Genomic DNA, 16,091 nt, shown 5'->3' with positions numbered 1-16,091 from the left:
GACCAGCATGATGCATAAGAAATATTGGTACTGAAGTCATTCGTGCATTTTAGGAACACCCTATTTTTATTACCAGCTATACCTGGTCAAATATTTTACCAAATAGTTTACTGCTAATTTGAAAATGCTGATAGAAGCACTTTTTTGAAGAGTACACTGTTATGTTTCCCTTCCCTCCTCCGCATAAAATGATACAAATCACATTGGAATAGCAATTCTTTTCAGTGCCAAAACTAAATGGCAGTGGTACCTGATAAATGAAGTTGCCCCAAAGTGAAATTGAATCTGGTTCTCGAGTCATATTGCCAGGTGCTGGCCAATGAAAACAACCATTAAGAGAAAGAATCCTGATTTATTTCTTCAATTTTCTCATGCAGACAGAGCATTTGTGGTCAAATGGCACCTAAATTAAATAAAAACATTGCAATTTTAAGTCTTTATTTTTTGGTCTTTGTATATGATGGAAGACTATTGCCTATCTGCTTTGGACATCTCCCAGATTTGAATGGGTGTTTGCACCACAGAATGTCCTAGGTTTTGTTGTGTGCCCTCAAGGTGGTGGTTACTGTATGAAGATTTTTTCAGCTTTTTTTTTTTTTTTTTTTTTTTTTTAACTGCAGGAAACATTTAGCTCTGTTGAAAATGTCCATATAGTTTTCAGGTCATTTTGCAGCCCCGGATACATAAATGCTTCAAAGAGTTGTTGACTCTGAGATATTACAGGTGTTGCCTACAAGGTTTACAATGTTTGAAAGGCAGAAATAAATAGAGCAGAAGTCTGATGACCCCAACCGTACTAAACCACCTTGCTGCCAGGAAATTTGCTTTTCTTGTCAGTTGTTGTCTATCTGAACTAAGAATAGTCGCTTCTGTTTGGAGATGTTTATTTAAAAGAGTTCTGATTAATTTACATACACTGGATTTACTTAAGAGTCAATAAGTAGTAGTTAATAGAGATAACGGCCTCTGTAGGATCAGAAAGAATCACATAGGATTCGAATATGAAATGAAATTATATTGAGATTGGCTCAAACCAATGAGCTTTCCATTTCATATATTGATTTTAGCTCTATTCACATTACATTAAAGTTAGCCCTTTCTTTGTCTGACATATCCACTGATTTATCCATTTACAATCTTATCAATGTTAGAGGCTGAATTTTATTTACCTTTGCAAACTCAAAATGTTACCTGTGTAATCTATTACCGTTATCAAACCAGTTAATAGCACATAATAAATACTTAGTAAATAGTTGTTGATTCTTCAAATATTCTGTATGTATGTTGTATGAACATTGTCCTTTAGTTGTATTGTATGATGAACATATGTACCAACTAGGTTTAAATTATTAACTTTAATACAAAATAAATTCTATAATATATTAATGACTAACAGTTCAGATTATAGGATTTATTTAAACTAGGTCTTTTGGGACTAATGCTGCTAAAATTTTAAATGTTTTCATGTTCGGAGAGAGAGAGATTCTTGAAATAAATTATGCAAATAAAAATTTGGTGATACAGTTTTTTATGACTTGCATGGAAATGCAATATATATCTTTTGTTCCTCCAACCAATACTGTGAGGTAGAAACTTTAGGTGTTTTATTATTATTTTTAACTCCACTTTACAAAAGATAAAAGCAAATTACAGAAAATTTATGTGAACTTTCTTAAATTTTAATAGTTATTGGGCAAACGACTGGGACACAGATTTTCTGATTTCAAATACTCTGAGTTTTTTTACTACATGCTGTTTTTTATTTTAATCTACAGTGGATAAAGTTAAATTTTGTTGATTTGAAGTGGTTGGTAGTCAAATTTAGAAAATTAGATGTTCTTTCTGGTTTATTTCAAAAATATGAAACTGTTCTTGGAAGCTGAGGGGTGTGGTAAAAAACACCTGAATTTGAAGCCAAAGTTTGAATCTCAGCTGGGCCACATAGATGTGACTTTAATTACAAATCTCTATAGAATGCCTCAGTAAAATACACATAAACAAAATAAATAAGAAAAAAGCAAATGAGACTCCAGAAAAAAATCTGTGTGAATTTGAAATATTATTTAACTGTTTGGTAACAAGACTTTCTCACTTGTAAAATGGAGCTGATGATACTTATTGCACAGGGTTGGATAAAGAACTAAGTGAAAAGCACCCACAATTGAACCTAGATATTGTATTGACTATAACGCAACTGGTGGCTGAATCCTGCCAGAAAGGCAGATAATTCATTTGGCCTCCTGTATTTACCTGTGAATATACCTATATTCTGAATATACCTATGTCTAAACACAATTTGTAATTTCAAAATAACTGATAAAATGTCCCATTTATATTGTCATCCTTTCTAAAAAAAGTATATATATTTATATAATCTTTCCATTTTGTAACATTTGTAATTCTATGTTCTAGATAAATTTTGAATACTGTCAGATAACTTTGTAAAACATTAGACATATTTATTGAAATGTTATACTATCATTTATGCTATTAGTATTTGGATAGAAATTTTAAAATCTTTTTCTCATTCAAAAGAGTTTATGAAATTGTATAACTAAGAAGATATACTTTATTCTTCAAAGCCCATTCAAGATGGGCATCAAAGCCATTTCTGGCTTAATTCATAAATCAGATTAATGTGGTGGGGAAATTATATTTTATTGGGTCACGTATTTTGATAATTTTCAGTATAAATAGCAATTTATTTTCTTACTCAGTGTTTGAACTTTGGCTTCTTTCTGGAAGTTATAACTAAAAATTGCAAAAAAACAACAAAAAAACCCCAAAAACGAACAAACAAAAAAAAAACAATCCAGCAGTCTTTTAAGTATAATATGTTTGATATTAATTAGTTTCCATTCTTGGATACTGGTATGAAAAGAATAAATTTATGTGTTGGACTCAGGAGACTGCTCTTAATAAATGGATGGATATTTAAAAAAACAAAACCAAAACAGCATTGCATGTAAAATGCTCTGGCTATGTAGAAGTCTATGTGAAGAGAAAAGAATAGAAAGCCTTTCCTATGTACTAGACATTCAGAATAAAGATTTAGAAAATGTCAAATGGTCTTATATTAAATATTCCCATTTTGGGTCATTTTACATTAATGTCTTTAGTATATATATTGAAAACACTAACCACATGTATTTATGACCCTGAAAGTAATTATCAAGAATGAATGACAATCACTTTTTAATATTCACATTATTAATGAAATTAATATGGCTGGTAGGGCATTCTTATTGTGTATAGAAGACCCTTCACATTTGATAGTAATACTTGAAACATTTCCATAAACAGTTACTTCCACTTTCTTGTGTTTTTTCAACATTCCTAAAAGAGAGATTGATCTCGCTCAGTGGCCTTTTCCCTCACAACAATGCAGGTATGATACTTCCCAAGGATTCCAAGGCCATGGCCTTTTGTAGAGAACAGCGTGCATTGCTACACAGAAGCTGGGCCAGGAGGCTCAATTAGATGGTGGGTTAATGGCCTGACCATGACTCTGGGGGTTAGGGTGAGGCTAAAATACAGATTTTGCCAGTCATGAGTGAGATAAAATGAAGAAAGACTATCTGTTTTAGAGATTATGCCCTTCCCAATTCAGATGCTTTGTGGCCATTCAGTTTGAAAATATGGAGGTGATACATGGCAGTTACCTTTTTTATAAAGGTGATTATTTAGCAGAATACGAGTTGCCCTTGGCATATTTAGTCTCCCAATTAAAAAAAAAAAAAAAGCTGATCTGTAAAATCCTGACGGTTAGGAACCATGAAGTTAAGCTGAATTAAGAGGTTCACTCACACACACTACCATCCCTGAGTGGGTGATTAAATTTATGGCTTAGCAAAGCAAAACAAAACAAAAACAAAATAGCCACTTGTCATAACTCACGAAGATCACTTTCAATAGTCAAAAGAGTTAACAGGAAATATCTGAACCCAAATTATTTCGCATCCTTATATAAAAACTACTTGTATTTTTTGAAGGTTTATCTATTAAAATGTTATCATGTTTTGGCTTTGTTTGGTTTCTTTTTAAAGACATTTCGTTTATATGTAAGGGGTTAAAAAGCCACTATTAAAATATAGCTGACCTGCTCTTATAGGAAGGCCACAATGCAAGGTGGAAATGTAGATGATGAGGGATTTGTGGAGAACACAGAGACTCAGAATGAGGAGACTCAGACCTTTCTCTGTCAACACTTTTCTAATGATCAGGAACAGCTATGCCTATTGCCATGTTGGATGAGACAATTGAGGAGTCGGCAGTAGAAAGCAGCCAAAGGGCAGGGAAGCAGTGTTCTTTAGAGGCCTCTCAGGAAAGACAGGAAAGCTTCTCTCCACCCCCTTTCTTGTGGGAAGGGCTCCTTATTATAATTGACCCAATAATATGTGGAATTCCCAGCACTCTTGGTCAGCACCAGAAGGAATAGATAAGTGTGATGTCCTGGGTAAGAGCACACCAGTGGCCTGGGGAAAACTTTCGGGAAATGAGACATCTTGATGCTTAGACACTAAATCAAAATCATTCTTTAAACTACGTTTCTATCTTTAATTATATTTCTATATGTCATACGGTCCACAGATGTGCTTTAGGGGCATTGGAACTTTACACAACATTTCATTTTCAGGTATAGTTTTGGGAAGATAATGTCCACAACGTTATTTTAATTACTTTATGTTTCTGCTCTGTATTTAAAAATATTTCTTCTGTGTAATTTCCTGCGCTCCCACTTTTGGTTCTCGATAAGTGGTTATCCTTACTTTTAGTTGATATATTAACTTTGGTGTGGGTGGAGGGAGGAATACTAGAAATACATTTTCTGTGCTACAATAAATCACCTTGAATGTTTGTTCCTATTATTGTTGTTTTTATTAAAGTTGTCATCTGTGTCTTCTAAAAGTTTTATTTCCCTAATAACTAACTACTGTGGTGTGTTCTTGATTGTCTTCTGGCTGCTGGTTCTCCTTAAGTATATTCTTTCCTTACTACTCATGACTCTTTTTACCCTGATCGGTAAAGATCAAGCTTTTGGTTTTTCCAGCTGAAAGGAAGGAATGAGAAATCTCTGCACCGGTGGAACAACGGTAGGAAATTTTCCTTCTTATCATGAGGGCATTATGTGCTTCTACATCTTCCCAGCAGTAAATGTTGTCCATGAGCTGTTGTTTCATCAAGGATGAGAAGGAATTCAGTCTTTGTGTAGCGCTCTCCCAGTTTCTCCAGGGCCAAAGCAGGACCTGCAAGAACATCATCCTCTCAACACACACACACACACACACACACACACAAACAGCTCTTCCTTAAGAGAGACAAAGGACTTTTTAGGCCAATCTTTCTGGAAAACAGAGTCCCAGACCCTGCCCCAGGCTTTTTCCTCTGACTGGCTCTCAGAGGTAACAAAATTCTGAGCTTGTTTTGTCATCCAGAAATTCCGGCTAACTTCTCTGCCCTGAAGAGGTAGTTACATGGTGCTACAAAGTGAAAATGAGTTATCAAAATGCTACCAACTCCCATCATTTTCTCAAAGACGTCTGTTTAACACCAAGAATATTAAAATTTACTGCTTTGTGGTATATATGTTTTATGTTCACTGCCCTCTGGTGTATTTGTGTTTTGTATATGCATATATATATATATATATATATATATATATATATATATATATATATAAGTGCATATACATAGCACATTCTTACTGATGGCAAGGATGTGTTTTTATCCTTATTTTATCCCAAGAGCCTGGGGAATCCTGGGAGAATATCTAGGATGAGGCAGTAACCCATTTGCTAGATTTGTATGTGTTCTCTTCAAAGTGAGGTATGCTGTTTTAAAATAACTGATTTGAAAAGCAATTGTATAAAACAATATGTATATAATTGTATAGTTGAGCCTATACCATTCAGAAATGTAATATATTTGATAATACAAGACAAAGGTGGTGGATAGAAACAGAGCTGTATTAGAGTAAGGAAATGACAGATGGTACCTCAATACACAGGAAGAAATGAAGATAACTGGTAAGGGTAAACAAGAAAATTAATATAACAAAACTGTATAACTATAGACTTGTTCTTTTTTCTCTTAACTTCTTTAAAACGACTTAAAATTATATAAAGCAATAATTATAACAATTATTGCTGTGTTACATAATAATAACATAGGGAGGGAGAAGGAATCAAACTATGTAAGAGTAATATTTTCATATTTCACTGCACCTAAGACATTATAAATACAAGTAGATTCTGATAAGTTGACTTTGGCAAGTCCTAGAGCAACTACTAAGAAAATAAGTTAAAATATATAGTGAAAAAAAATCATTAGGGGAAATAAAATGTTACACTAGCAAGTACTCAATGCAAAAGAAGGCAGTAAAGGTGAAACAGAGGAAAAAAACACATGTAAGTGTAGAAAAGAAAATGTAAAATGGCAGCTGTAGATTCAATGCTCAATAATAAAATTAAAGATATGAATAGATTAAACAATTCAGTCAAAAAGCAGAGATTGTCAGACAATGTAAAAGTCCAATAACCCATAAATCCATAACCTATAAATCCATAATCGCCAAACAATGTGCTGTCTATAGGAAACGCACTCTATATTCAAAGACACAAATAGGTTGAAAATAGAAGCATGAAAAAAGATATATCATATAAACCGTAACCATAAAAAAATCTGGTATGGTTATATTAATATCACATGAAAATTACTGTAAAACAAATATTACTGGAGATATAGAAGGATATTTTGTAATTACAAAAAGATAAATCCATCAGGAACATATAGCATTCATAACATATATGTGCCTAACAACAGAACCCCAAAATATTTGAAGCAAACTTGCTGAATTGAAGGAAGTAATAGATGATCCAACAATAAGAGTTGGAGGCTTCAAAATCTTACTTTCAATAACGTATAACTAGGCAGAATATCAAGAATATATGACTTAGACAACACTATAAACCTTCTAGATCTAATAGATAGTGGGAGAACATTCCACCCCAAAATAGCAGAATACACATTTTCCCCAATTACACATGGAAAATTCTCTAGGATAGACCATATGCTAGGCCATAAAATAAGCTTCAATAAATTTTAAAAGATTGAAATTATACTGAGTGTGTTTGATGATCACAATGGAATGAAGTTAGTAATTAATAACAGAGGAATATCAGGGGAAATAATAAATATGTGGAAATTAAACAACATACTCCTAAGTAACAAATGGGTCAAGAATAAATCACAAAGGAAGTTAGAAAACACTTTCACATGTATGAAAAGGAAACTAGACATCCAGAAACTTAAGGGAGGCAATGAAAGCAGTTATTGGAGGGAAATTTATTGATGTAAACACTTTAACTTTAAAAAAAGGAAAGATCCAGTATTAAAAACCTAAACTTCCACCTTAAAATACTGGGAAAAGAAGAGCAAACTAAACCTAATGAAGCAGAATGAAAGGAATAATAAAAATTAGAGTGGAAAAAATAATGAAATAGAGGATAGAAAACAAAGAGAAAATAAAAGTAAAATTTGATTGTCTGTAATGATCAACAAAACTAACAAATCTTTAGCTGGATTGATGAAGCAAAATATAGCAAAGACTCAAATTACAAAAACCATAAATGAAAGTGAGATCATTACTATAAATCTTACAGATATAAAAATGATTACAAGGGAATACTATGAAAAACTGTGTGCCAAAAAGTTAGATAGCTTAGATAAAGTGAATAAATTACTAGGAAGACACAAACTACCAAAATTGACTCAAGAAAAAATAAAACACCTGAATAGACCTATAACAAGTAAAGATTGAATTAACAATTTAAAACTTCCCCCAAAAAGAAAAGTCCAGAATCAGATAGCTTCATTGGTAAATTCCACCAAATATTTAAATGATAAAATTGATACCACTTCTTTACAAACTCTTTTAAAAATAGAAGAGGAGGGGACATTTCTCAATTTAGTCTATGAGGCCAGGATTACCTTAATACCAAACCACACAAATATATCCAAGACAAGAGAATGACAGACCATTATCTCATATAAATATAGACCTGAAAATCTCCAGAAAAATACTAGGAAACAGAATCCAGAAACATATGGAAAGGATTATATACTATGACCAAGTGGGATTTATTCAAGGAATGCAAGTTTGGTTCAACATATGAAATCAATCAATGTAATACATCATATCAATGGAATATTTTGTTGGCAATCGATTTCCAATTATCCCAAGACAACTCAATGGAAGAAAGAATTATCTTTTCAACAAATGGGGCTGGGACAAACAGATATCCACATGCAAAAGAATGATGTGGGACCCTTCTTTATATCAAACACAAAAACTATTCTGTGCACAAAACCTCTCTCTTAGAAAAAATATAGGAAAAAATCTTCATGACTTCGGGTTAGGCAACGCTTTCTTTGATATGAAACCAAAAACACAAGCAGCAGAAGAAAAACAGATAAATTGGATTCCATCAAATTTAAAATTTTTGCGCTTCAAAGGATACCATCAAATAAAAAGACAACTCAGAATTAGAGAAAATATTTGCAAATCATATGTCTGATAAGAGATTTGAATATGGAATGCGTAAAGAGCTCTTACAGCTTGATAATATAAATATAAATGATCCAACTTAAAAAGAAGCAAAGGAATTGAACAGCTATTTCTCCAAAGAATGGCTAATAGGCACATAAAAGAGATGCTTGACATCACTACTCATCAAAGAAATGTAAATCAAAACTATAATTCATTATAACTTCACAACCACTAGGATGACTATAGCAAAAAGATAACAGAAAGTGTTGGTAAGGATATAAGTAGATTACAACCCTGCTACACTGCTGGTGGGGATATCAAATGGTACAGCCACTTTGGAAAACAATCTGGAATTCCCTCAGAAATTTAAACATAGAGTTGTCACATGACCCAGCAATTCTGCTCCTAGGTTTATGCCCAAGAGAAATAAAACCATATCCCCATACATAAAATTGTACATAAAATTTCATAGCAGCATTATGCATCATACGCAAAATGATAAAAACAACCCAAATGTTCATAAACTGAGAAATAGATAAACAATTATGTTACAGCCATACAGTGGCATATTATTCATGATATAAAGGAATGAAATACTGAGGTATGCCACATAGATGCACCTTATGTTATTGATAGAAGTCAAGGACAAAAGTCAACATTGTGTAAGAATCTATTTACATAAAAGATCCAATCAGAATAGGCAACTCTATAGAGACAGAGTATATGGGTGGTTGCCTATGGTTGGGGAGGGAGTAGATGGGGTAATGACGGCTAGTGGATGCTGGCTTTCTGTTTTGAGTGACAAAAATGTTCTAAAATTATATCATGGTGATTGTTATACAACTCTGAATTTTAAATGCGCTTATCTACACTTTAAATGGGTGAATTTTATGGTGTTTGAATTATATTTCAGTGAAGCTGTTTTATATATATATGTATGATATATATGTGTGTGTCTGTGTGTGTGTGTGTGTGTGTGTGTGTGTGTATGTATGTATGTATGTATGTATGTATGGTGCATCAATTATTTTCCAGACATTATTCAAGGGACTGAAGATACACTGGTGAAAAAGATGTATACATCTTACTATATTACGTCTTACTATTTATGTACAATAATCAAGATGATGTGGTATTGGTGGAGAAATAGACATATAGGTAAATAAAATAAAAACGAACCCATAGTTATACCCACAGAAATACATTCAACTGTTATATTGACAGTTACAAAAAAAAATTCAATGGATGAAGAAAGCCTTTTCATTGAATGGTGCTGAAGCAATTGCACATTTGCAATTCAAAAAACAAAAGCAAAAAACACCTTAACTTAAACCTTCCACATCATACAAAAATCAACCCAAAATGGATCTTAGACTTACATGCAAAACATAAAACAATAAAACTTTCAGGAAAAAGAATAATACACAATCTTTAGGATTAAGGGAGAGGCAAAGATTTTTAGAGTTGACACTAAAAACACTAAACATAAAAGTAAAGACTGATAACTTGGGCCTCATCAAAACCAAAAACTTAAAAAAAACAAACAAAAAACAAAAAAACTTTTGTTTTTTGCAAGGGTCTGTGTGATGGTTAATTTTATGTGTCAACCTGAGTAGGCCAAGGGGTACCCAAACATTTGGTCAAACAGAATTCTGATGTGTCTCTGAAAGTGTTTCTGGATATGCTAAAAACTTGAATTGGCAGACCTAGTAAAAGAGATTGCACTCCCTTATATGGGTGGGCCCATCCAATCAATTCAACTGAATTGATAAAAAAGGCTGAGTAAGCGGAATCTCCCTCTGCCTGACTGCCTTGAGCAAGCATTGGATTTTTTTCTACCTTTGGACTTGAACTACAAAATTGGTTCTTTTTGGGTCTTGAGCCTCCCAGCTTTCAGACTGGAACACCATTGGCTCTCCTGTTCTCAGTCTTCAGATGTGGACTGGAATTGTACCTTTGGCTCTCACCTGTGTTACCAGCTTATTGACTCTAAATCTTGGGAATTCTCAACCTCCATAATCATGTGAGCCAATTCTTTATAATAAAACACACACACACACACACACATATATGTATGTATATAGATGTATATGTATATATATATACAAGCACATATGTATATATATGTATATGTATATATGTGTATATGTATATGTATATATGTATATGTACTCATATATATATGTGTGTATATATATATGTGTGTGTGTGTGTATATATATATATATATATATATATATATACACACACACATTTCTGGAGAACCCTGACTAATACACCTTGTTAAAAGGATTGAGAGAGAGAAAAGTACAGACCATTGAAAAATATTTGCATAGCACAAACTTATCAAATGACTCAATCTAAAACATACACCGAAAACTTTTAAAACTCAAAACTAAAAACTACCCCCAAAAATCCAAACAGAAAATAGATAAAAGGCTTAATTGGATACTTCACTGAATATATATAGATAGCAAATAAGTACATGAAAAGACATTCAAAATCATTAGCCATTAGGGAAATGTTAATTTAAATCACAATGAGATATCACTGCATGGTTATCAGAATGTCTAAAATAAAAATAGGGACAACAGCAAATGCTAGGTTGGATATAGAGAAACTGGATCAATCCATTCATACATTGCTGGGGGGAATGGAAAAAAAGGTACAAGCTCTTCTGGATCACAGTTTAGCAGTTTCTTACAAAGCTAAATAAGCAACTACCTTACAACCCATCAATTGCACTCCTGGATATTTTTCCCACAAAAATCTAAATTTATGTTCACACCAGAACCTATACACAAATGTTCTTATCAGTTCACCTGTAATATCCCCAAACTGGAAACAACTCAGATGCCCTTCACTAGATAATGGTTCAATAAACTGTGGTACATACATACTACGGATGACTACTCAGCAATAGAAAAGAATGGGCTATGCATACATGCAACAACCTGGATGAAGCTCTAGAGAATTCTGCTCAGTAAAAAAAAGGCAAACCCAAAAGATTACAAATTGCTTCCATTTATATGACATTCTTGAATGGACAGAATTTTAGAAATAAGGACAGATAAGTGGTTTCCAAGTGTTAGGTACTGGTGGTCGGTGGGTGTGGCTACAAAGGGGAACATAAGGTTTCCATAAGTGAGGAATTGATCTGTACCGTGACTGACTTGTATCAATGTCAATTGTTGGATATTTTCTTGTGCTGTGGTTTTGCAAGATGTTACCAATGAGGGAAAATTTGTGGATACATGTGATCTCTAAATTATGTCTTACAACTACATGTGAATATACAGTTGAACCTTGAACAACACAGTTTTGAATAAGTTTATTATAAAGATTAACCAACTTTAGAGGTCCAAATAACACAATTATAACAACAAAAGGAATTATCCCTGAATTGTCCCCTAAGAGCAATCAAATAACATTATCCTATTTCAAGACATTCACAAGTTTGACGGAAGGAGTCATCTTTGAAGGCGAATGTGCTTTTAAAAAGTTTATAGACACAAAAATGCTGCTGACCTCTAGAAAGACATTTAATGGGGAATAAGAAACAACCACAAAAATCTTGAAGCCTGTTTTTCTTTCATAAATGCGTATGATCCTTTAGTGATCAAATGTCTCACAAAACACAGATTAAGATACTTAGATTTCTTTTGAGGTATTGGCTGTTTCCTCCATTCTTGGAACTAGGATAAGGAGGGCCCAGTTAACTTTGTAGCTGATGTTAATCCTTGCAGTATCTTTCCCATAAAGTCCAAGATGTTTTGTAAGCAGTTTTCCATCTGCCCTCGTTTCCTGACCCATTAATCTGAGCATCACTTTGAGTCTTCAGCAATCTCCTTATTTCACCTTAAGTATAAATAATGATGGTACTTACCTGATGATGTTGCTCTAAGGATAAATTGAGTTAATTCATTTAAAGTGCCTAGAACTGTGCCTGGAACATGGTGTTGGGGTTGGGAGTTAGTTGCTGTTATCATTATTGTCTCTGTTAAATTTCGAAAATTAAAGGAACACATTACATTAAGCAGTATTCACCGAAAAACACTTAATCCAAATATTACCGAGGCAAAAATGGATCGAGTGGCCTGTATCTCATCTTGATTCCAATCTCAAAAATAGATTACTATTTATATACTATTTGTTTTCATTTTGGTTTCCAGGAAAGACTTTGAATCAGAACAATCTGTTTTGAATCTTGTCACTTCTATTTACTAGTTACATGACCCTAATAAAGTTAATCTTTCTAACTTTCCTTTTATTCAGCTGTGAAGTAAGAATAATCCTCATGGGGTTGTTGGTAAAAATCAAAGAAAATAATGTGTGTAAATATCTAACACATAACTTGGCCCATAGTAGTACTCGGTAACTAATTATTCTTTTTTCCATTTCTGTTTCATTGTTTCCAAAGTGATGGTCTGAAAACAATGGTGACAGATAAGAGAAAAGCAATGTTAGCTCAATGCAACAGGCTAATTTTAATCTATTACCCATTGCTTAAACTAAAGAAAATCTTACAGTGATGAATCAATTACTGAGTTTTCTAGTAGCTCAGAGAGAATTAGGTATGAAATTATGAGAATAAGGAAGAATTTTTAACTTTTTACTAAATTTGTTCTTTATATAATACATATAGAACAAACTTGTGCTAGTTCTTTTCAGCAAATGTTATACAAAATAGCTTGTCTTATCTTTCCTCTGTGAAACACGTGTTGATCTTTTTTACCAAGGTCAGAGTATTATTATATATATCATAACTACAAACATTTAGATTTGTCCAGGAAATCATTCTTAAGGTTTTGGTAACTCCATTTTTTAATGTTATCCAGGAAATGAATACTTACATGATTATGTGTCAGCAATTTAGAGTAATGATAAGTAGCAGAACATGGATCACCCATAATCTCATACTCAGAAAGAACCCCTGTTTAACACACTTCCATTCTTTCTTTCTTTTTTTTTTTTTTTTTTTTGCAGAAAATCCAATTCATTTAAAAATATTCCATAAACTTATCTCACATTGGAAAGACAATGGAAAACTTCACAAAAGTAAAGATTTGGTGGTGAGCTGGAATATATAGGATGGGAGTCTTGATGAAGGACAGAGTAGGCTTCTCAGTGCTGTCCCAGGCAGCAGAACCATCCAGAGTCCTCAGTGAGCTGGAGGGAGAGGAAATGAAATGCTATGGAGGAGTCTATCACTTCCTTGGGTTGGAAAGGCAGGTGGAGCCTCTGAGCTACATTAAGTCATTCTCTCTTCCTGCTTCCTTTCCCCTCTTCTGCATAGACCACAGACCTGAATTCTGAGAAGTTAAATGTTTATTTGAAATAACTTTACTACTTTGTACTTATTTTTCTAGTAGCTTTAGCTTTAAACATGTCCAATATAAGTGTAAAGGAGTTTACAATTAGAATTAAGGCAGATCCTATGATTATATTACTACAGATATAATTACATATAAATCCTAGAAGGTCCTCCTTCAACCTTTTGTTGGCACGCCATTTAGAAAAATATGCTTAGGGTTTATCTATTTGTTAGTCTCTTCTATTCTTGTCTTCCAGAGTTTGTATGAGTTTGGAAGGTGATGTTGGATAGCAAGGGGCTTTTCACCACCTCAGCAAAAATAGGAGTAAAACATACTGGGAATTAAAAAGTCACAACTGGACTTAAAATCTTACACGTTCTCTAGTACAAATGTGGATCCACAAAGAGCGGGAGGTAGGTATTCCTTCAGGTAGGATTACTTGAAATTCTTCCCACAACTCCCTTCTCCCACTTTTTTAGTCAATGCAAGACACCTGGTGGACCAGAGAGACACGTTCTGAGTTTGGACCATTTGCCTGGATGGCCCAGGAAGAAATATCTTCATGAAATATGGCAGCACTTTGTACTAAAGCTAAGGGTAGAAAAAAAGCATAACAAGGCCAGGGTTTTATTTCATGTAGAACAAGATCAAGGTCATTCATTAATTATAGAAAAATACAAGGTTAAAACTAAAGATGTTGTTGCAAGGAAATTAATCTCCCTGGTGCTAAACTGTGTTTGATTTCAGACACTTTATGAGACAGTCAGCCATGGTCTGGAGTGAAAGCACACCACCATGTTTCTCTTCTCTCCCCCAACACAGAGCTCTCTCCTCTCCTACTGAGAGAAGAGAGTTATAGACATCTGGAAAACACATCGGGTGTAAAACGTATTTGCAAGACCCATGTCATAACTGGGGGATGGATGCTCATTATCTCGTGGGAAAGGGTGGTGCATCAGAAGAAAGAAAGGGCTGAGAGGAGGAAACAAACAAGTTACGTGGGATAAGCAGTCAAGCCTTGGTCCCCGCAGGGCTCAGAGGAGTTTATTGGCTAAAGTAGAGGCGTGGTATACCCTCCATCAAGTCTACAAGTTTATGATTCTTGCTCAATATTTTAGTTAAGAAAGGATTATATCTCCCTTGGGGTCCAGGGTGTTATGAACTAGATAAAGAGCCATAATGTAGAATTTGGGACAGAGAAAAAGTACTTTGTCCTGATTTGCCTCTCTACTAAGACAGGTAGGGAAAAGAAGGAGGGCAAGTTCCTGTCCCCTAAATCATAGAAGAAAGGGACAGAGGCCAGCAATAAAGCTGGGTTAGGCATTATCATATCAGTAAATCTCTCTGCTTTATTTCCCTGATGACCTCTGAGAGAAGAGATGAATTGACAGCTATTTTTTTCAGCTTTATTGAGGTATTCTTGACAACAAAATTGTAATATATTTAAAGTGTACAGCATGACGATTTGATATACATATACATTGTGAAAGGATTCCCACAATCAAGCTAATTAACAAATCCATCACCTCACATATTTACTCTTTCTTTCTTTTTTTCTTTCTTTCTTTCTTTCTTTCTTTCTTTCTTTCTTTCTTTCTTTCTTTCTTTCTTTCTTTCTTTCTTTCTTTCTTTCTTTCTTTCTTTCTTTCTTTCTTTCTTTTTTGGTGAGAACACCTAAGATCTACTCTCTTAGCAAATTTCAATTATTCAGTACAGTACCATCAACTATAGCAACCATGCTATGCATTAGATCCTCAGACTTTATTCGCCCTATAATTGAAAGTTTGCGCCCTCTCGCCATTTTTCTCACGCCTCCACTGCCCCTCCCCCAGCCTCTGACAACTATTAATTATTAAACAGTGTTCAGGTGATCTACAAGTTAATTTTGACAGAGAGAAAAGAGAAGAGGGGGCTGAAGTATGTTTAACAACAACAGCAAAAATCCCCTGTTTTATAAATGTGTTATGTGTGTGACAGACAAAGCTTCCAGAACCCCATGGACAAAGCGGAAACTGAAATGTAAATACCCTTTTAAGGCAGAGAGTTTGGTAGACGGCTTAAGTGGAGGTAGGTGGGGGTTTGCCTTCTTAATTACAACTCCTCTGGGAGAAGGTTGAGCAAGTGTATGTTGATCTTATCGGAAATATTTTTATTTCAAACATAAGAAATAAGAGATTATATTCCTGCTGGCTCACGCTAGCTTGATAATTTAAGGTTAATTCACAGAT

At 33.8% G+C, this 16,091-nt stretch overlaps 1 pseudogene across 1 annotated transcript in view; it reads right to left on the bottom strand.

Moving 5' to 3' along the window:
* Positions 1-16,091, bottom strand: part of LOC308506432 (elongation factor 1-alpha 1-like) — a 34,750-nt pseudogene that overhangs the window by 18,282 nt on the left and 377 nt on the right. The window contains exon 2 of the transcript in view: positions 12,435-12,448. The product of the transcript in view is annotated as an elongation factor 1-alpha 1-like (transcript). The remainder of the gene's footprint in view (positions 1-12,434; positions 12,449-16,091) is intronic.

The sequence above is a fragment of the Rhinolophus hipposideros genome (assembly GCF_964194185.1).
Source record: "Rhinolophus hipposideros genome assembly, chromosome: 2".
In the NCBI taxonomy this organism is placed as follows: Eukaryota; Metazoa; Chordata; class Mammalia; order Chiroptera; family Rhinolophidae; genus Rhinolophus; species Rhinolophus hipposideros.
This window is presented reverse-complemented; position numbering and strand designations above follow the sequence as displayed.